Source organism: Pararge aegeria, chromosome 9 (genome assembly GCF_905163445.1).
Source record: "Pararge aegeria chromosome 9, ilParAegt1.1, whole genome shotgun sequence".
Classification (NCBI taxonomy): Eukaryota; Metazoa; Arthropoda; class Insecta; order Lepidoptera; family Nymphalidae; genus Pararge; species Pararge aegeria.
This window is the reverse complement of record NC_053188.1, coordinates 11,575,017-11,597,905: the sequence shown is the minus strand read 5'-3', so window position 1 is coordinate 11,597,905 and position 22,889 is coordinate 11,575,017. Positions and strand designations below refer to the sequence as shown.

Below are 22,889 nucleotides of genomic sequence, written 5' to 3'. Positions count from 1 at the left end.
GGCCGGTGTCCAGTGCACGTCACAATACAAAACTAGCTATTGACGGCTGATAACGGCCGATACAGTTGATAAGAGCGCTACTAGCTTGTTTGGAATTTCATTAACTACAATTTACTTTTTTGTTTTTCGAACCTTGCAATCAATCTGTGTTCTAATACTTGATGTTTCATAAGATCATTACAAAATATGTCTGTGTTATATGATAAATCTCCCATCACGAAGAACACCCGTGTCATATCTATTTGGCTAGCCAGTATAAAAGCCTTTTTGAACCGAAACTGGTTAACGTACGGGAAGTAAAAAATCAAAGTACAAAAAGGCATGCCATTGAGGTGCGTAAAACCCAATAGCAGGATCACTAAATTTACACAAAGCAGCCAACTTACCCTGTTCCACGAAAGCTTAGCTAAGCTCAGCTAACCTATAAAACAAAATAATTGATCGCAAAGTAAATAGTATAATCATCGAATCCCTTTTACAGTGACCACATCTTCTAGAATCTTCTTTTAAAGTTCATGTAAGAAAAAGAAATAATCCATTCTTATATGAAAAATGCAAAAGTATGCCTGGTATGTTTATTTATTACTTATCTTTAAAAAAATATCCTATACTTATAATGCTTGCATCTTGGAGATGGACACAGGATCCTTTTTACTATTACTATCCCGGAGAAGCACGTTTGAAACCGGCTACACATTTTGACCAATTACCACCAAAATAAATAGTGATACAAGATTCTGATAGTTATTATCCCGGGAAAGCGAATGGTTTTCTGCGGGATTCTTAAAAAGCATTCAAACGCGGGATGAAGTCGTGGGCAATAGCTAGTAAATGACAAATAATTATTATTTAGAATTTGAACTCATAAAGTTGAATTTGAGAGGTCTTCGCTTTCCCGAAGTAATAAATCTATAAAACATTAATTTATATTTAAACCTACTTTAATACGAATCCACTTTACACCAGCTACTACCGTAGCTAGTGTAAAGTGTAAATAATGTAGGTTATAACCTACATTATTTTTAGTACTTTCATCGCGTAGCATCATTATGATAATTTGGTGATAAGGGTCCCAGACAAACAAAAACTTTGATTGCGGTTCATTGTAAGCCTTGAAGAAACCTGTTATGGTCTTGTCAAACTTAGGGTCACAAAGTTGTATGATGAGCTCATGGATATAATGGAGGTGACCAGAACCAGACACTTCTTAAGAAAAATAATTATTACATACTATATTTTATGCTCACGACTTTGTATGAAATATTTGACTTTAAAACTTTCATGGGATGAAAAGTACACTAATTATTATTATCATTTCTCCATAATATCAACTTATACAGTAGGTACCTCCACATAGGTATAGGTAGTTTTATTTTGTACAGCGAAACGTAGAAACAGTCCACGTTTGCTTAAATATAAAGAGTTATCTATGAGCATCTCTGGGATAAAAACTACCTCTGTGCCCAAAGTCAAGGTGCAACCAAGATGAATTGATAAAAGCCGTTCAGCCACAGATACTCATTTGTACAACACGAACAGCTAGACAAAATTTTTAAATTTTAAAAGTTAGTATTGATACTACCATTTAAAATTTACACGTCGAAAATTTAAAAACTTGTGAAGCATTCCACGTTTACGGTGGCACATCAAATTGTATTAAGATTATTTTTCTCTGATGGGAGACTTTGGCCGCGGCTAGTTACCACCCAAACGACAAAGACGGGCGATGTAGAGTTCCGGTGCGGTGCGATGTGAGGGGTACCCCCATACTCACTACTAGGTTAGCCCGCTATCACCTAGACTGCATCATCAATAACCATCAGGTGAAATTGCAGTCAAGCTAACTTGTAGTGGAATAAAAATATAATTTATATTGAAGCTCACAGTTATTGAGGTGAAACTGTCCGGTATTTGGTTTTTCAGTAAAGAAACTCTGGTGTCTGAGTATCAACCTCGAGTTACGAAATTATTGGTTTTACTGAATCACCTTTCAGCCTCCTTGAGTACGTTAAGCGGTCTGACCAATTTTGGTAACAATAGTCGTTAGATTTAGAGTGTAAATATCTCCCGGTCATTAGAGGATTCCAGTGCCCAACAGTAGGACAACTATAGCCTAAGGGTCATAATGACAAATTAGACCATGTCCTGAATATGACCCGATGAACTTCGTACCACCTATCAAATTATTTTGTTGATTTTTCGCCCATTCCTTGGAGCAATGTATTAAGAACATCCAGAATCTTCAATCAGCCATTATTGTATGCAGTGCATTGTGTCCAAAACAGTGAAAACGCCCCGCGCACGTCTCTCTTTACACCCGCGGAATGTTGCTAGCTCACAATTTTTTTCCCATTTTCACATTTTATGGTGAACGCTTAGAACATTAGAGGTAAAATAATTACTGTCATCTGCTAAATAGTATGGAGTGACTAACCGTTTGCTCCATAAACCATTCTAAAGTGAAAAGGTTTTTATGCTTCAATATTATATTAAGGTAAAAAAGGTTCGTGCTTTTGCAAGACGACGCAAACCAATTTCATTTGAATTATATGCATTATCATTAGGTTAGATAAAATCTATAAGATAGGTAAATAACATGAGAAAAATAATCGGTAAAACTATGGCAAGTTAAAGGATGTGCTAAAATTTAAGCAATTTATTATTTTAATATATCTACATTAAAGCAACCATTAACAGGACACCTTCCTACTTTTAAGTTAATGATCGTAAATTTACACTCAAAACTTATAAATAGCTAACTATGGTTACAAAACATTTTATCTACGAGTACCTTGTGTGTAGAACTTCACTAATCGACTAAACCTTGGTATGATTCATACACTATGAGTGGATCTCACAGTGCGAGTAACCGCATCAGAAAAACGATTTTCTTTTACATTTATGTCAATATTGTTTTTCATTGAGGATACAAAGGATTTATCTTTAGGAAAGTCATCGTGACAAAGTATAGGTAATCTGTTGATGTATAAAAAACTTGCGTGTCGACTGTCGCTTATAGTATTTAACCAACGTAAGTATGATACTTGTTAAAGTAAGTAACGAATTATTCCATCATAATCATCATCCTATCAACCCATTACCGGCCTACTACAGGGCACGGGTCTCCTCCCACGATCAGAAGGGGTTTAGGCCGTCGTCCACCACGCTGGCCCAGTGCGGATTAGTGGACTCCAAACACCTTTGAGAACGTTATGGAGAACTCTCAGGCATGCAAGTTTTCTCACGATGTTTTCCTTCACCGTTGAAACAAGTGATATTTAATTGCATAAAAAACTTAACTTTAATTGCTTAAGCACATCACTTAAAAAAATTTGGAGTTGCGTGCGTGAAGTCGAGCTCCTAACAACTGGGCTATGACTTCTTCTTTTTATTCTAATTATTTCATTTGCCTATGTGTTAGAAAATCAAATAGCAGCTGTTGAAATAAGCAACTCATACTTACCTACTTAGAAATAAAGCCCATTAAACTTCGGTACAAAGCAAATGAAAACAGCCAGCTATACAATAAACTATAACGTATAATTTCATAACAATTTTTTGTTTGTCAATTAAAAAATAGTACCTTTGTTCTCTTTGTAAAACATTTTTCAAAGATATCGCATCAATATATGTAGTGGTAAACAAAACTAAAACCTAATATATTATGTTTTCATATACGTTCCTAGAAATACTTGCGATGGAATTCTTTAAAAATGTGCGTATAGCAAAACCACAGTTATAATGTTATAAACGCGATCTTATACGAATTAAGCATAGAAAAGAGGTAGTCATAACCTATTGCCGCGAAAACATTTCAAAATCTCACAAGAAATCAGAAAATGTACCCGGGTATGCACTATTGTTTGAATTTGTTATTTCTATTCCTCCGTAAAGTATCTAAGCAGAAGCAATTACGAAGACAATTTAAAAAAATAAAATAAAGTAATCAGTTCACATCGAATGCTCTTGAAAATTACCTTGTCACCATTCATGTGCGTTAAAATAACATAAAAAGTTAATGGTTTATTTTTTTAAATAACCTTCGCAATGTCATTATGTGAAAACATTATGTAGAGAAGAAATTAAAACAATGATTGGTCACTCCTCTGCACACATTAAATACGAACCACTTTTACAAATAAATAATAATGTATTTTACTACATAACTTAAATGATTTTTTAATAATATAGGTATCTCATACATCATCATCATCATCGTCATCATCATAATCATCATCACCCCTTTAACGTCCAGATAAAAATGCATGCATTTTAATTGTATTTAAATCACGGGCCCGTCGGTGATAAAAGAAGCGAAGCTCTCTAAGAAGAATTTATATATATAGCCTAGTGGTTAGAGCATAGGCTTCCATTTTGGAGGAGACGAGTTCGAACCCTGGCACGCAGCTCCCGCTCTTCTAAGTTTAACGGTGAAGCAAAACATCGTTAGGAGACCTGCATGCCTAAAAGTTCTCTATAATGGTCCCAAAGCGTGTGAAGTCCATCAACCCGCATTTGGCCAGCGTGGGCTATGGCTTAAACCCTTCTCATTGTGGGAGGAGACCCTGTAGTGGGCCGGTAATAGATTGATATTATGATAAAGGTTTGAATTAAGGGTTGAAAAGCGGTATTAAATTCCTATGTTGGTTAAGTTACAATAATTTAAAAAAAAGCTTTCAGGGTGAATGAGAGTTTAAATGGGTAAAAAAATACCTATCAAAAATGTACGCAGTTCAAATCGATTGCAATCGCTAATCTATACTTTTATGTAAAACGAGCTACACGGCAAGTCCTTGCAAGTGCTGCCCGAAGTTTATTAATACATTATGTTATAAATCAGGATCTTGAAAGAATGAATCACAGAATATCAACACTCATTCGCAAAAGGAAGATGCACAGCTCAGCGAATCCAAACAAAATGTACAGGAGTTTAACTATTTTTGTCGTACAAAGAACTATGAGTCAAGGATAACTAATTATTTTATTATTAGTTACACCTAAGAATGAAACAATCTAAGCCGTAATGGAGTAATAATATTACGTAAGCGCCTTACCCAAACGATCAATGATAAATAATTATTGAATATCTACGCTATACTGTACTAATATATTTATTAAACTTTGTTAACTACCTATGTTGTGCCGTTTAGGTACGACGTAAATAAATAATATATAAATAAATATACTAAGACAATACACACATCGCCACCTAGCCCCAAAGTACGCGTTGCTTGTGTTATGGGTACTAAGATGACTGATGAATATTTTTTTATGAATAATATACATAAATACTTAGAATATACGTATAAACACCCAGACACTGAAAAACATTCATCCTCATCACACAAACATTTTCCAGTTGTGGAAATCGAACCCACGGCCTTGGGCTCAGAAAGCAAGGTCGCTGCAAACTGCGCCAATCGGCCGTCAAATATCACGGCTATAAATGTCACCACAACTCCTCTTCCTCGGGTCTCGTGCGAGGTGACTAAGGGAATATAACGGAAAACGGGTAGAAGCTTCCTCTGTGACTTTACTACCATCTCTGTCTGCCTAGCGTAGTGATTATGGGAAAATCCTTCCATTGGGAGAGGCCTTTAGTACAGAAGTGGAGTGTTATAATCTATTGATTGATTGATTGATTATCTTCGTTTCTATCAACCACTGCATTGATCTAAATGACATTCGGCATATGGTCATATAGTTTAGTTTTAGGGATGATATGATTACTGAAAGTACCCGTGGATGTTTCCAGTTAATATATATTATCAACAACATTTTGCAAATGCTCTCTGTCTGTTTGTTGGGTCTGATTAACTGAACGGCTGAACCGATTTTGATAGGATTTCCACAGGTACGTACAGCGCTTTTTATAACTATTTCGATTTAGTTTTTATTTAAGTCCAATCTAACCGTTAGTTAGAATTACAACGAATATTTTTGGTTTCTTTGTGCAATTGAAAACTAGAAATTTTGCTTTGATTTATGATTATATCTAAGACACAGTTGTCATAACTGAAAGAAATAGGTACTTATTTATTAATTCAACAAGTTTTTACACATTTTGCAATTTAGGCACTTTATGATAATTTAGAGTAGGTACAAAATAAAATTATTTTAGTAATACTCAGAATACCCAAAATGAAGTCATACGTTCTTAGTTCGTTAAACAAAGGATTGTTCGAGAGTCGAGAAACGTGTACGATTTGCTTGTCATTTTAATATTATCTACTGTCATTTTAATATCTTGAAATACATTCCAAATGTCTGCAATTGTATATTTTTAGTTCGTATTTTTTATTATTAAAATTCAAAAAACGAAACATTTATTTTCCTCGGTTAAGACAAATATATTTAGACATATATTAAGATATTTTGACATATTACGAAAATTAAGCTTAATTTGCTATACTCCATGAGCAATGGCGTGCACAGGGTTTTCGACCAGGGTATGCAAATAGAAAGAAGTTGGCATGAAATGGAGAAAATCTTCTCCTTTATGAGACATACAAAAATGTTAGGGTAGGCAGTGCTTTTGTGTTTGTATGAAGTGCACGCCACTGTCCGCGAGAAGCAGGAGAATTTATATGGTGTAATTTAAAATTTCTTCAATCTTAATACTCCACACCAAACCTGGTACGACGCAGGAAACGCGAGCACTGCAATGACGATCCACACCTTATAGGTTTGTATGAAAAACGTGGAAGATAATGATTCCGTGCAAGTTAATTGGACGTCAACTATATAAGGATGCCGCCATTCTCAGCGTCTCGCTATTCTCTGGTAGAACAGTGGAGTTGGAACAAGATTTTCTTAGAATAAAGACGACGATGCTATTCCAATCCAGCAATGGAAATACCTACTGAATAAGCTACAAACTAAATAAAGTGTATTATGCTGAGATTTCCTTAGCTTAGTTAACAATTAACGGAATTTCATTTGTAATGTTGTGTAACTCGCGTCGAGTAAAAGAACTCAGACGTATTTTTTTATTTCAATTCCAATACAAGTTAGTGCTTGCTTGCAATCTCCTTTCACTGGAGAAATCCATCTTACTGCATATTAAACGATTATTATAATTTTTCAAAGGATGCCAATTAATTGCTCACTATTTTATTATAATAATTTTACATTTATTGGAAATATACGTACTCATTCAAATGCAATGGTTAAAACCTAAATGTGCAGGTGAATTGTCATAACGGCTTTTACGTGACACGGCCTATAACTATCTCACAAGTAACGCTTAACTGTTGAATTGTCATAACATCGCCATAAAAGTAGATATCTATAGTTAAGTGAAGATGCATACTGGTCCTTACAATTATAGTTATATAACCCTCCTATATCATTCCGTATAAATTTATCGTACTGTAAGTAGGTAAGTCTTTTGTATATATAAAATATTACAAAGGGACTGTTGCTATTAAAGGATTTTCAGATAAGGATAAAGTAAATACATATTGTTATACATATGCCAACAAAACAATAGAACTGTCAATAAGACTATGAATTTTATCGGTGAGTCCCCTTTGGACAATAACGGGTTAATTATCAAAGAATTTATAAAATTATATGAACAATGGAATAAGTCGGGATTTCTGATTACACAACTGACAACGCACAATTGCAAGACTTAGCAATTATCCGTTATGAAGCGAAGAACTTTTTAGAATCCTCGAAGTGTATGTGCGTACAGAGCAAGTTTGATGTTGTGAAATCCTGCCGAGAAGTCTGAAAATACTCGTATAAAATACCTTAATTAGGTCAATACTTATCTAAAGCGCTGAGTGGTCCTAAGTAGGTAGGAAGGTAAAAAAATGGAAACGGTTGGCTTATTTTCATTCGAAAATAAGTGCAGTTTAGGAAAACTGGTTCTTGACGAATTCGGTACTATCACGAACTTTATGAACTTTTTAAGCAGCCGAATGTAGCTACCACTTTTGTCAAGAATGAGATGGGCGGGAAATGTACAGCATAAGGACGATACAAAAGTTCCCCGAAAGTTGATGAAGGGCCAGAGAGGCTGGTGGAGGGGAGTAGGACGTAGAAGTAGTTCTATTTTTTGATTAAGATAAATAATTCCACCTGTTTAAATGTTAAATTAAAGGCGAATTTTTTTAGATAGTGCAAAGCGTGATTAGTATGTATCGTTAATGACCATTTCAAACATAGTAGTTCACGTCATATTATAATATTGAGGAAAATTCGTAATTTACTACTTAGAAATTAATGTGTTTAACTTAAGTGGCTTGAAGTTTAAAGGGCTCTGAATGTCAAACTTATTCCCAGTGTCATCATTTTAAATATGTAAATATCGAATCAAAAGTACAAAAGTAACATAAAATAGAATAACGATTTACATAATTAGGATTTGTGATATTTTTCTATTTAAACACAAGCTTGGTTCAAACTTCAATGGGCAGCGTTCGGGGAACTTCGTAACATCTTTTTCACCCAAATCCTAGGGTACCTTTATCTCTAATTTGTCGATTTATTAAGGCTATATTATTTTTTTATTTATGGTTTACGGCTCCTAGACAAAGAGCCTGATATGTAAAATCATGAAAACTTAGCGTTCGTTGGTGAGAGCTATGCTCCGAGTATCTCTCTAATATACTCTATGTATCTAGTGAAATGCGTTTTTGACACGTCGGTGTCAAAAGAACACAGTTGTGTAGCTAAGGTATAGGCAATAGGCGGAAAAGATATTTCTGAGACTTTATGGATGTTAGGATAAAAATGCTGGTGCTGGGCATCCATTAGTTTAAATAATAACTGAATCATAGAATCACGATATTTTTGAAGTTAGAAGATGTAGTAATACCAGGTGTCCCGTTCACAGACCATGGTCCAAACAATAACCTAATATATTAGATCATTCCTTCCAACTGCTTCCACCAGGGATTTAATATCGTTCAGTGCATCTTATAGATATATTAAAGGATAAGATCCGATTGCTTCATCCGGTTGGTCTCTATGTAAATATATAATTTTATCTATATCGAGTACCTACTTATGTTATAACGGCTACAATCAAGAAAGTAACAACCAGTACTCAATGCCGTGCAAATATATAGACCAAGCTTAGGAACAAGGCAAGTATACCTACTAAAAAATGGAAAATCCTCCTATAAACAATATTTTGCAGTAGGAAATGCTCCTATGTACGATCTGCATGCATATGCAAGAACTGGATATTTATACAAAAAAGAACATCACAATTATAGTCTACGTAAAAATGACATAAAAATAATATAAGTATATTTCGTTTTTGAACACAAATTAAACATTAACTTACGTAAGTAATTTCATGGCAATGTAGATTGTGTATGTACCTGTCACAATAAATCAAGGTTTATTCTAAGCAACTAGGTTTTATTTTCCTCGTAGAAGTTTATTCTACAACACATTAATAGGCACCATTCGAAGAAATATTTAACCTATTTTATTTGATAGTAAATCATTGTTTAATGTGGAAAAAGGTTACCCTATGACGGTATACACCAAGCAAGATAAAATAAATATTATAAAACTAGGTGCTGGAATCCTCACTCCGCAACGCCTAACGCGGTGAACAGTCATTATAAATCAAAAAACCGTGGATTTTGTAACTCACTACAACTATGTTCAGCAGTAGGGGGCGCAGGGGAGGGCAGCTCGAAATCTCGCAGAAAATGTATATAAACTCTCTTAAAAAATGTATCGCGGCCAAGATACAGACAGACAGACAGACAAAACTAAAAAATTGTTGGCATTACCATCGGCTATAGATCGATTATATTATAAGTGTACCTATAAAGCCAAATCATTAGCGGTTGTACATGTCTCGCACACAACAAAAAAAATCTAAAATTAAGAAAAAATGTGATTGCAATAATTTGAACAATAGGAGTAAGAATAAACTTGCAGTGCAATATACTAGGTTAAATAAAATTCTATTGTCCTATTATAGTATAAAGGACTAGGTAATCGACAAAATCGGCTCTTCTAATAATTTTAAAAGACAATGTAAGATGGTTATAACAGACCGAAACTCCCGGCTTTGATTGTAGGCTTCTTAGACAAGTGCACGTACCGTCGCAGCTGTACTTCTAAGCTTACGAATATGGTTATCGCCATAATCCCACTACCATGTATACATTTCTCATGTAATGTACGCATCATAAATACCGTCTATGGTCCTACTTGAATAAAGATATTTTTGACTATGAATTTATTTATTTATATATTAGGCAACTAAAAGTAGTACCTACTTATAATATAACTTAGTCTTAATTCTTATAAAATCGCGTCTTATATCATACAAATATGACGAGAAGAAAGCCCAAAACTTAGCTGGGATGTTTTTCATAATAATCTCACCAATAAATGGTGCCGTTATTGTACACAAATCTAAAATTCGTCTAAATTGACAGGCATACAAGTAGTGGCCTTCTAAGTAAGTTATTTATTGAAAAGTATGGCACCATTAACGTTCTATGTTACAGTTCAATGGTATTGTAATCTGAAAACTATTCTGATCAAGCCTTAACTGGATGCGGTAACTGAAGTTAGACTACAGTGGCGATATGAATTTGAACAAAAAGTAGTACTATCCAGTTTATGATGTTCTAATACACTACTACTATTGCAAATGCTTCACTCTATACAATGTTGCTTAGGCTTTTTAAGAGCTTCTCGAAATCGTCAAAATAAAAGCGAATATTGTAATGCATATTTACCTTGACAATTATTGACAGAGCGGAATGTATGTTTTAAAATATTAGTGAATATCTTCAAATTATTCTGTCAGGTTTTTATATTCGACAAAATATTTACATATCGTGATTTCATAATTTTATATGGAATTTAGCGATCACATGCAACCTTTTTCCCATTCTTTGTTATTTGTTATTCAATTACTTGATTTGTATTTTGATATAGGTACAAAATGTTTGCCGTATGAATAAGCAATGAATTAACATTAATTAGCCTTTTTTACTGAATATTGTCCGACTTCTAGCCCTCTGATGCAACGGAGTCCGCTCGTAGGCAGGAGGCCTTTGATTCCCGTTCAAAATTTGGGAATGGCAATTTTATTACCCACTATTTTGACTCGGAAGTAAGGAACCAAGTAAGGAAATTAAATGCAGATTCTTTGGATATTACTATCATTTAGAAATGTTTTTTGGAACGATAGTTTTGTACTGTATTATGTCTGTAACTTAACCTATTTTTGTGATTAATATATTTGTAGGATGCCATGTTAGGTCGGATCTTTTGGTATGCGTTCTGGAAATTTCGCGTTTTGATAGTATGCTGCTTATTTTCCAGATTAAAACTTCCATCTCAAGCTGATATAATACGCGTGAATGCTCATTCAAGTGAAAGTCTTTTTTCATTCATTTAACTGTCATATAAAATAGCATAGAACTGAGCGCTCATGTTTTCCTCGAATTTGACATCGAAAGAAGTTGTACACCTTAAAATTCGTAGGATTTGCAAAAATTTTCTCGAAAAATAGAAGCAGCTTCGGATGCATTGCTAGAATAAAGATCCTGCATTGTAGCATAATTTATCACGTACACAAACTTTTTTTTTGCTTAACGTCGCGTTTACCGTTTTACCGTTATGAGGTAATAAAGATACTTGGCCATTAAATATCTTAATATTCGTGTCAATTACACAGCATTTTTCGGTTCTAATTTAATATTTAATATTTTAATATTCATCTAATATACAAATGCTCTAAATTCCTATAAACCTATTATTAGATAGCCGTAAACCATAAAATGGATATTTTTTATGAACATGTCACGATTTTTTTAATTGCCATTCAGAGTAGCCCTTGAACTTTAACCTTATCAAGTATTCACCCTTGGATGAAATAAGGATTGTGAACTGAAAACGTGAACGTAAATTTGCACAATACCATATATTCAAATTACCATAAAAACATTTCGCAAGAAAACGGTATTTGCATATCGAGACGCGTGTAGTATATAAGTAAAACAAAACTTTTACCCTAGACTTGTATGTCTTTAAACAAAAAACCTAACAAAGGTTTACGAAAGAAAACTATATAAACGACTTATTATTAAACATGGCCTAACGTACTAATAGGTTTATCACGCAGTGACATTTAAACGGTGTTCTTAGTTGAAGCGAATAAATAAACGTGATTTATAAGCCCCGGCTTTTTTTTTAAATTTATACATATAAGTATATTTTCAGATACGACCACAATACCTGCCAATTGACAAAATGGCATGATGTAATGACAGAACTCGGAACAATTGCAATTTGTAAGTTAGGACGTGGGGTAAGATAGTCAGCTTTTACGCTTATATCACCATACCTTATCATACCATTATTATACCTTGTAGTACGTTAATTCGCATAATTTTGATTTTTTCTTGGCAATGTCCAACAGGCCTATTAAATAATATAGGCTAAAGAAGTAACTAGGTATTAATAATAATAAAATTGTATCGAATATCAAATACATTAATCCATAAAGATGGATTAAGTAAGTTATAAGAATAATATAAATTATTATTAAAATCTTCACTTCCTTCAATATTAGTACCTACTGTACAATTCTTGAAGCCTTCTCTTTGAAAACGTATAGAAAATCTACTTCCCATGGGTGAATAAAGTTATTTTTAAGATAGGTACCATATTGGCCTCTTTTTCAATGCATGTATATTATTTTCAATTGAAAAAAAGTGGCACGTATTTTTCATAAATATACGAAATTTAACGTCGGTAACCATTTTTGTATGGAACCCCAAAAGGGATCCTTAAAACTAATAGCATGTAAATGTATAGAGTTCTTCATGCATAACTAAAGTCATTTTACATTGATAATTGAATTCATTATTATCTATCGTTCTACATATTAACAAGCTAACCTCGAACACGCGCCTTTGAGTCTACAACGCATAGGTCGCGTACTGCCTTCCGGTAAAAATTATCTCTACCTACTTACTAACTACTTCCACACATCATAATAAACACATTGCAATACATTATTTGATAAAATGAAAATTAAAAGAAGATTAGGAATGTTTAAAGCAATCTCCCCTTATCTCCCTCAACTAGCATAAGTAAGGCTTGTTCTACAAAGCAGTTTCCTATATGTTTCCTATATGTATACAGTTCCAGCGGCCTTCTGAGGCCACTTGCTGGCAAGATTGATTGTCAGTACCTGTGCCATTGCTGCATGGTACATGTGCTTTCCAATCGGGCATGCCAGAAGGGTTTTAGATTAACTACTTCCTTAGGCTAAGTATAGTAACATTAAACTTTGTATTTTACTAACTATTTATGATCCATGTCGGTCGAAATAAATGAATTTTATTTTTATTTATTTATTTATATAAACTGTGATGTGAAACATGTACGTTACATTGCAAGATAAAGTATGGTTTTGTCTCGTAGATACATACAAGCGTTGTTTTGAGAAGAAAGCTGTTTCATTTTTGGTTCAGACTTACATAACTCGGAGCACGCTAAGCTATTAATCTCAGTCATTCTTATTGATCCCAATATGCTAGCAATCGTTAATGTAGATAGTCTAACATATTTAGTCCTGTTTATAAATTAAACAAAATTTAAGATATATATATTCTTAACATGGGCAACTAAGATCTGATTAAGACCTAAGTATATATATATAAGTAAATATCGTAATATAAAAGCTGTCTGTTTAGCCGTAACTTTGTCTAATAGTAAGCAGTGGTCTTCGGTAAACACTATAAAACAGAAACTGTCAAACGTAAAAATGGACTAATTTTCAATTTAGTGCAACCCATTTGCTTTGGGCGTCGATTATTCGCCTATCTTTAGATCCGGTGTAGTCTTGGCTTTTGAGCAAGAATTTTAATGAACGTTATGCATGTAATGACAATTATTGTAATAATAGCTGTACATCTTTGATATGGATGCGCTCTGATAACTGGCACGCGTGAATATTGAATAACAAGGAATGGAAAAACAACAAATGCCTTTACTTGTTTATTATGTTGAGTTTCAGAGGAGTAAGAATAATATAATATTATAATTGAAGATACTACACGTGTTTACATATTTTATCGACATTTAGCAGTTAATAATAATTAAAATTTAGTTTAACTGGTTTTAATGGTAAAGATAAGTATTAAGAAAACATTTAGAAATACCTAATCTCGAAACTTTTAAATGGGATTTCATAAGTTTGTGTAGGTTCCGATATTCAGCTGTAAGATTACTTAACCTATGAAGTCTTTATATTATAACTAGCTATTGCCCGCGACTTCGTCTGCGTTTGATTTTGTTTTTTGATGTGGCATTCAATTTAGTTGTAGTATTAAAAAAAATTAAAGTATTCAGTATCGCTAAGCCTTAACTGAGGAGTTTGCTGTTGTCCGCAGATCTACACAAAGTTTGGGCAAAATTAAGCACATATTATAACCTCTATAGTACAAAAATAATTATTTAAAACGGTTATAATTTGTCGGAGTTATGATGTAAAATCGTCAAACACTTTCATCCCCGCTTCCAAAGTAACCGAGCTTAATGTCGGGATAAAAAGTATCCTATTACTTCTTACACTTCCAAAAATATGTGTCCAAAGTTTCATGAGGATCGGTTAAGTAGTTTTTGCGTGAAAGCGTAACAAACAAAGTTACATTCACATATTTTATAATATTAGTAGGGATACTTCTATTGACGTCAACACTATAATAACACTAAGCTAAGCCAATATTACCAACATAAGTAAAAAACATTCTTTATGGCTGTGCTATTTATTAAGTTTGACAATGTAATGTTGGCACAATTTTAATGTAATCTTATATCTTTAAAGGAGCAATTCTTGTATATAATTAAAATCTCGGAATCGGCTCCAACGATTTTCATGAAATTTAGTATACAGGGGGCTTCGGGGGCGATAAATCGATCTAGCTAGGATTAATTTTTAGAAAATGTCATTTTATTTGTGTTTTCCGGTAATAATCGATTTGGTGCAGACGGTTGCACGGTTCAGCTAGTTCTAAATGTATAGGTAGAATAGTGTATAAGAGGTATTTATGTCTTGAAAAAATAACGATTTGATATTATCATTACATATTTGGATGCAAGTAGGCGTTTCTGTGCGGAAATCATATAGGTACAATTATTCTCATTTTATATAATCCTCGACTATCAGACGAATCTTTTTAGTGTTAAGTACCTATTTATTATTTCTTTATTCTTCACGTAACAGATTTTCTCAAGTAAACTCTGATACCGATACCGGTACCGGTACCTTCATGTATAACTTGTATTTATTAGATAGAAGGGGTGATGTCTTAGAGCTAGTGGTTCGAGCTTTAAAATTTTATTCGTTTAACATAGCGAGATTTCGCGCTCCTTCCTTTCTCCCGGTGACGCCGTAGCAACACCTCAGGTTCTTATCGGCAAGTGTCCTTCCGAAAAAGAAAAAGAAGGAAAGCATCGCGAGGAAATCTGCATGCCTGAGAGTTCTCCATAACGCTCTCAGATGCGTGTGAAGTCTATACCAATCCGCACTACGAACTTACGTCGTAGTTCGTTCGTAGTATAGAACCTCGTACTCCTCTACTTAAAGGAGACCTGTGTCCTGCAGGGGGCTGATAATATGTTATTAATAATTAATATGAAGCATAAATAACCGCACATTGATTCGTCGGCCTTAAGACAGGTTTATTGTACGGTAAAAATTTAAAAACTAGTTATTAAAATGCGGTTAGAATAAATATTTGTTACAAAATAACTTTTTATACGTTTCCTTTGACGGTACGGAAACCTATAGGTACAAAACTGTTGAGTTTAACAAGTCAATTATTAACACATGAGGCTCGATTATGTTGTCAGTTATATGAAGCAGTTGTACGCGGTAGTAAAGGTGTTCATTTGTGACACATAATAAACACATGGTTAACCTTGCGATTTAAAAGCGAGATAGATCATACATGTCAAACTAACACATAGGTACATGTCGTTAGGACAAGCACGTTATAACAAGATTGACCTACGCTAACTGTTCGGAAGTAGCCGATTGTGGTTCGTTTTCCTCTCCGCTCGCAGAAGGCATAGGGGGATAATATAAATACGCTAGATGTGGCATCAAAATAAATATAACTCATTGGAAAATGCATGTAGAAAAGAGGCAGCTTAGCCGGAGTTAGGATTCCATAACTTCTAAGAACCAATATGGAACGTTTTCTGACTCGATGCCCAAAACCTGATGCACGGCGTTTTAACTACACATTATCATCATCATCTTAAAACAACAGAAAAATTAAACGTGTATATTGTTTTTACATTCTTTTCCAAATTCTTTTACAAATTCTACAAAGCTTGCTAGCTAGAAAGTTGCATTTTTACTTTTACCTTCAAGTCTTGAAATAAAATACTTTTGATTTTAAGCTATAATGAAACTATCATACTTCTATCATAACTATTTTATTTGATTTGTAATAATTAATCTCTTTTGAATTTCTATTTAAGCGGTGTCTACCTTATGCGAGTAATAAACTTACTAGAGTATGTTTTGTAGAAATAATGACCAATGATGGTTACGATGGATGGATGGATTAAGGTCACAATGTAATTACATCAAAGGGGGAAATATAAAATGTCCTGATGTGAGATAGTTCCTAAATAGTAGATACTTGAATATACATACATAGTCATGTATGAGTAATAATTATTTCTACAACATGTCACTCATCTTTCAACTCTCAACAGCAACAGGAACAACCTTGCACCGTTTCCGGAAACGTTCCTTTTCTTCTTATTTGCATAACAAGTTTGCGACTTGAATACGGGCACATTTCTAGGATCGTCAATGAAAGATAGTAATCAAGTAGTTACTTTTTTCTACATGCTTATTTAAAAAAACTGTTTATAAAACAATTAGAGTAAACTATGGCAATTCACAAAGATAAGAAATATTTCTCTATAAAAAAATGCGTGTAACTTCGCTAATAAGCTAGTATCATCTTACTTCTTAGGTACTACGTAGATGTGTGAGTTACACACTTAATAACCGCAACTATAACTATTCTAATTATTTATCTATGAATACTAATTTTAATATTTAAAATAACATTAAACTTTTCGTAACGTTTGTAAAATTTTCTAGATTTTGTTTCTAAAAAAATACTAGTATCCTGACTTTCAATTAGCATTTTTACGAAGGATTTTCGCGCAAATTCTACGCAGTCGATGTTGAGAAAATCCGCTAGTTGGCGCGTCAACCTGTAATTATCAATTTGTTTATTTTATACAAAGGGAATAAATAAAACCGTATAGATTATAGCAAAGTTAATTGCATCACACGAACTTCCGCAAAGTAGCACCTGCTTGTATCCGATATGATATACGTGACAGTTGGCACTTCTGACAACTATAATCCTTGAACCTTACGAACGATAGAGGCAGTTCTTCGATGAACGCACGTCACTCCAAGGCGAGTACAGCGTTCGAATATTAAATGGCTCGATACCGAATATTAAATGACTACCTACTCTTCAAAAACAGAATTAGGGTCTCTAACTTCCATATTTTTACATTTTGTATGAAAGAAAGCTAGAATAATTATATTTTTTCTGTTAATCGAATTTTTCACCCAAGCAATCGATGCATCCTTGCCAACGCAATGGCATTTTGTCAATGATCTACTTAAAGAAATTAGATGGACGGAAAACAACAAAATCTTAAAAGGCATTTTGCACTGTCTCCCGTTTATATATTTTTTTATCGGCAAAGCTGATACCGCGGTTGACGGAAAAATTGCAACCCAAGCTCTTGTAACTTAGATAATTTTCGTTGTGCAGGATGGACTCGCGCGTTGTTAGATTAACAAGCTTGTTGTTTTAGCAACACAAGCTGTAATGTACCTACTGAGCAAAATGATGCACATTTAGGTACTTTACAGTATACATCTGATGCTTGTGTTGTTTAGTAAGAAACTATTATGAAGAAGCTCTAGACCACCAAACAGAGAATATTGCTAGCACCAAAGTAAGCGTAGCTTGTGTTATGGATACTAAGATAGCTGATGAATATTATAGAGTTATAATACACATAAACACTTACAATTATGTGTACACAAAAACACCCAGACACTGGAAAACATTCACATTTAGCACAAAAACATTTTCCAGATGTGGGAATCGTACCCACAGCATTGACTCAGAAAGCAGGGTCGCTGCCCACTGCGCCACTCGGCTGTCAATTCCTAAATTGGCACAAATTGTTCCTCCCATTTGTACGACCACAGTTCTTACTAGTGCGCCAGGAAGGTCGGCAAACTTACCGGTAGCTACCGGATTCTTGAGTTAAACTATCGTATTTCTTTTTGATGGTTAACGAAGCCGGCAAAAATAATTATTCATTTTTTTATTAAATACACAGAGGATATCTCCAATTCTACGCGGATAGTAACGCCCGTCGGAATGAATTAACGTCCGGGGATTTCTCCTGAAATCCATTGTCCGGCATCCGCGATAAATTAATATTCAGTTTTAATGGTCCAAAAATTTGCATGACACCACTTGAGCAAGACTTTGTTATTGAGATGTTATAGGTATAGATAAATCATTTTAGACATAAAGCAAGGCACTCCATCATCGAAATGTCTTTTAGAAAGTTCTAAGAAACTCAAAGCAGGTTTACATTTTTTAACTGTCATTTCTTAAAATACTTAAAAAGTAATATAAAAGCCTGGAGACAAATTCAAAATCTAACAGATTGAATTAACGGTTTTAGTTTTTTACTGAATTTCATAAATATTGAACTAGTTGAAGCAAATTTTTTCCTAACATGAAATATCATATTTTTGTGTGTTTTTTTCTGTTATTCAGTCACTTTTAAAGCTTTTTTTATAGCTATCACTAGTTTTTAACCAGCGAACAAAAAATAAATTAGGCACCCAATCGTAGCTTTAGATATTATTTATGTCCCAGTAGAAATTCTTTAGTTAAGCTAACGTCATAATTAGATTTACAAAGTCTATATATAATACGATTGAAAATTTTTGATTTCATGATATTTCGTGAATTTAGAATTAGAAATTCTTAAACTATCGTACAGAGTACAATATTCATATTATAAGCTATAACTCACACGCCGCAGATACCTAGTCTCACAGAAAATTCATTAAGAATGAAATTATTACGTACCAGCAATAATTACTCTTGATGTTTTTACGTGTTATAAAACTTCGCAATCATATACGCAATTACTCTGTCGTATAATGTTTTACAATTCTATTTTTCCTTGATGCTTAACTAAAACGCCCCGGTGTGCTTTGTGGTAAATGGGTGGTATATTTGGAAAATTATAATTACTGAATTCTTCTACTGAGTTCGGAGGATTTGGCCGTGGCTGGTTACCACCCTACAGACAAACCAGTGCCGTAAAGCGATTTCCCGTAGAAACCGATTAGGGGTAAGTATAGGTTTAATATAACTGCTATACCCCCTAACAGGTTAGCCCATTACAACCTTACACTACAGCATCACTTGCCACTAGGTGAGAATGCAGCAAAAAAACGCAAAGTGAGGAAACATTGATGAATATGTACAGGTATAAGTGCGGGGAATTTCATATCGAAAATTCCAAATGTTGATTATAGTAATTCTATAATAACCTACATTGCAAGTTCTCCGTAGTACATGTTGCCTAGTGCACTTCTATTTTATAGGATCGTAGGTAGGTACGTTGCGTTGAGTAAAATTCCTCTGACGGTCTTACTGCGCCAATACGACTTTTAAATAAATTACCAATATTACGGCATCGAATATCGATAAATAATCGATACTACAATAATTTCAATGATTAGATCTAACTGCTTTATTGCCTATTAAGATTTGTGGTCAATGGTTGACAGTGCTAGAAATAAGGATAATTTTGATACTCGTACTCGTATATCATCTAGCCAGATTAGAAATTTAAATGAAAAGAAAAATAAAGCCAGTGTAATCAGATGAGTATCACAGAAAACCGTTAATCCTATTGCGATTCTGTTAATGCGCCCGCGCATATAATGGTGCATACAGCGTTTACATCCAAACAACCGGATCGTAAGTACGATTGTATATAAACTCGATCGCATCTCGAATACGAAATGTGTTAATGTTGTGGATTTAGATGACATTAAAAACAGAAAATTCTATTATGTTGTCACATTGCCTAAAAGAGAAAGTGTGTAAAGAATAAAATAAATTACGTCTCCTTCTGGGGCGAGCATCTAAATCTTTCTCTATATCACCATAGAGTTCATAAAATGAATGCTTTGCAATAATTTCATGAACTGAAAATACACTCTAAAAAATGTATTCAAAATGTGTTTATACCGTTTAACTTGATCTTCTCATAGATTAGTTGTTTCTTCAAAGTCACATTTTGAAATTAAAAATTGATTTATTTGTATCTTTTGTATACATTTATTTTCAAGTAACCTCAAGCTTTCGTAGAGCATCTTATAGTGGTTTATACAGTGCGTTGTAACTATGTATTGTTAATTAACATACTTACAATAATGGACGTTCTTATCTATTTCAAAATACAAAGCTCAGTATTAATGCAGCATCATCGTTTGCAAAGGTAAACTCTAAAAGGCCCTATAATTATTGTGAATTGTCGAAGGCATATTTCGAGATGAAAAACCAATTATATTATTATGATGTACCTAATAAGTAAACTCTTGAATTATTTGGCAATTGTTACTAATACGGAAGGTCCTTTATTTAATCAAGCAATATTACGTTCGTCCATATTCAGTATAAACTTTTCCTCACCAAACCGTTTCATACACAGACCATTCATCGAAATAAAACGACTTCCTAATTTTATGACTTAATTATTTTATTTTGGTAACAACCAAGCAAACTATTTCGGTATTTTTCCATATCATAAATTTCACGTTATAATAATAAATAAATAGCATAGCTTGTGTTATGGGTACTAAGTAGTGTTGCCCAAATGCAAGAACAAGACGAGACTTAGCCAGTCTTGGTCTTGGTCTTGCGCCAATACACCTGGTCTTGGTCTTGGTCTTGGTCTTGCGCTCCCAGTCTTGGTCTTGGTCTTGGTCTTGCAGCAAGAGTCTTGCAAGTCTTGCAATTACCTATTAGTCTATTACTATTTATTAAAGTTTACTTTAAATCTTAGAAAAACGTATTAGAATTGGAACATTGTGAGCTTGAATTAACATAGCCATAGTAAAGATCAAGCAGATTAATAAATAACTGAAGATTTGATAAGAAATTCGAAAAATCAACTGACCTATATGTCGTTTTCCATGGAAGTAACTGTTTCTTAATAAACATTTATGATTTATAAGCTTACATTTGCTAAAACATGTAAAAAAACAAATTAATTACAATAACTTGACTGTATTTTAAAGAACAATACTTATCTGTCTAGAAAGAGATTGAACCCTCGACTTATAAGAAATTTAATAAAAGAGTTTTACGATTTATCATTTATTTGAATAAAAAATAAAATACAACACAAATCAACAGCTTTATCATTAGGTTATGATACTTTATATCAATTCTTTTGACCAAGAATTAATACAAAGTAACCATCTGGCTGACTCATCACTTAACCTATTTCTATGTTTTCTAATTACTAATGATGCTTTAGAAAATAACCTCTCAGCAGGTACTGAAGTTGCAGGTATTGAGAGAAAATCACGGGCCATTTTCGATAAAATCGGATACTCTGTCTCATGCGTCCTCCACCAATCTAAAATCACCAATCTGAAACTTATTTATTCTTTGGAACACCTGTAGGTACTCTTAAAATTCGAAATTATTTTGCATGAATAGTGTCAAATGTTATGATTTCGGCGCGGCGGCAACGATTGTTTTAGATTTCAAAAGAAGCCGCCGGCGCGTGTATCTAAACCATGTACTTCCGAAAAGCGGCAAATTTCTTTGAGAAGTAAGTACAAAACCTTTGATGCCGCATTATCAAAGTGCCGATGGTTAAAACATAACTATGCATGCACTCAGTTTGATTTTAATAGATATTTTTTTATTCGCTATGTTTATGGTATTAGTCGTAATGCGCATAGGTCCAGTTTTTCATATTCTTTGATATAGTTTTTTGCGTCTCATAGAATTCCTAAGCGTACCTACCTACCTATACACCGAACTGTTACACCTAACTACTCCGTGAAATAGCGCTAAGTCCTAGCTGCAAGACGCAAGAGTCTTGCAGGCTATGTCTTGTTCTTGCTCAAGTCTTGCACGGTCAGTCTTGGTCTTGGTCTTGCTAAAAATACGCGGTCTTGTTCTTGGTCTTGGTCTTGCAAAAACGCAAGAACAAGACCAAGACTGCAAGACCAAGACTGAATTTGGGCAACACTAGTACTAAGATAGCTGATGAATATTTTTTATGAATACACATAAATACTTATAATATACAGATAAACACCCAGACACTGAAAAACATTCACGTTCATCACACAAACATTTTCCGGTTGTGGGAATCGAAACCACGACCTTGGACTCAGAAAGCAGGATCGCTGCCCACTGCGCCACTCGGCCGTCAATATTCTACTCGTCAGTTATATCTTTGTACTTTTTGTTGTATGTAAAGTATATTGCATATGCTTCTGTGAGAGATCACACAGCTGAGATACATTATGATTATCCTGGACATCTGAATGGTTTGCTAGGCAAGCAGGTCAGTTTCCGATTATCAGATAAGTATATTATTAAAATAAATAATGTTTGGAAAACATAGTAGTAGTATTCGTTCGTTAGTATTAGCATTGGGAATGAGAGAACGTGCCTAGTTTATATTGAGCAATGGGGTAGGTCAAACATGAGCGTTGATTTAATGGGATACAAATACCTTAGCTATTAGGCGCTGTAATGCTCTTT

General features: G+C 33.8%; 1 protein-coding gene across 2 annotated transcripts in view; it reads right to left on the bottom strand.

Moving 5' to 3' along the window:
* The window catches only part of LOC120626182, a 218,095-nt gene that overhangs the window by 148,835 nt on the left and 46,371 nt on the right, over positions 1 to 22,889 (bottom strand). The window lies entirely within an intron of this gene.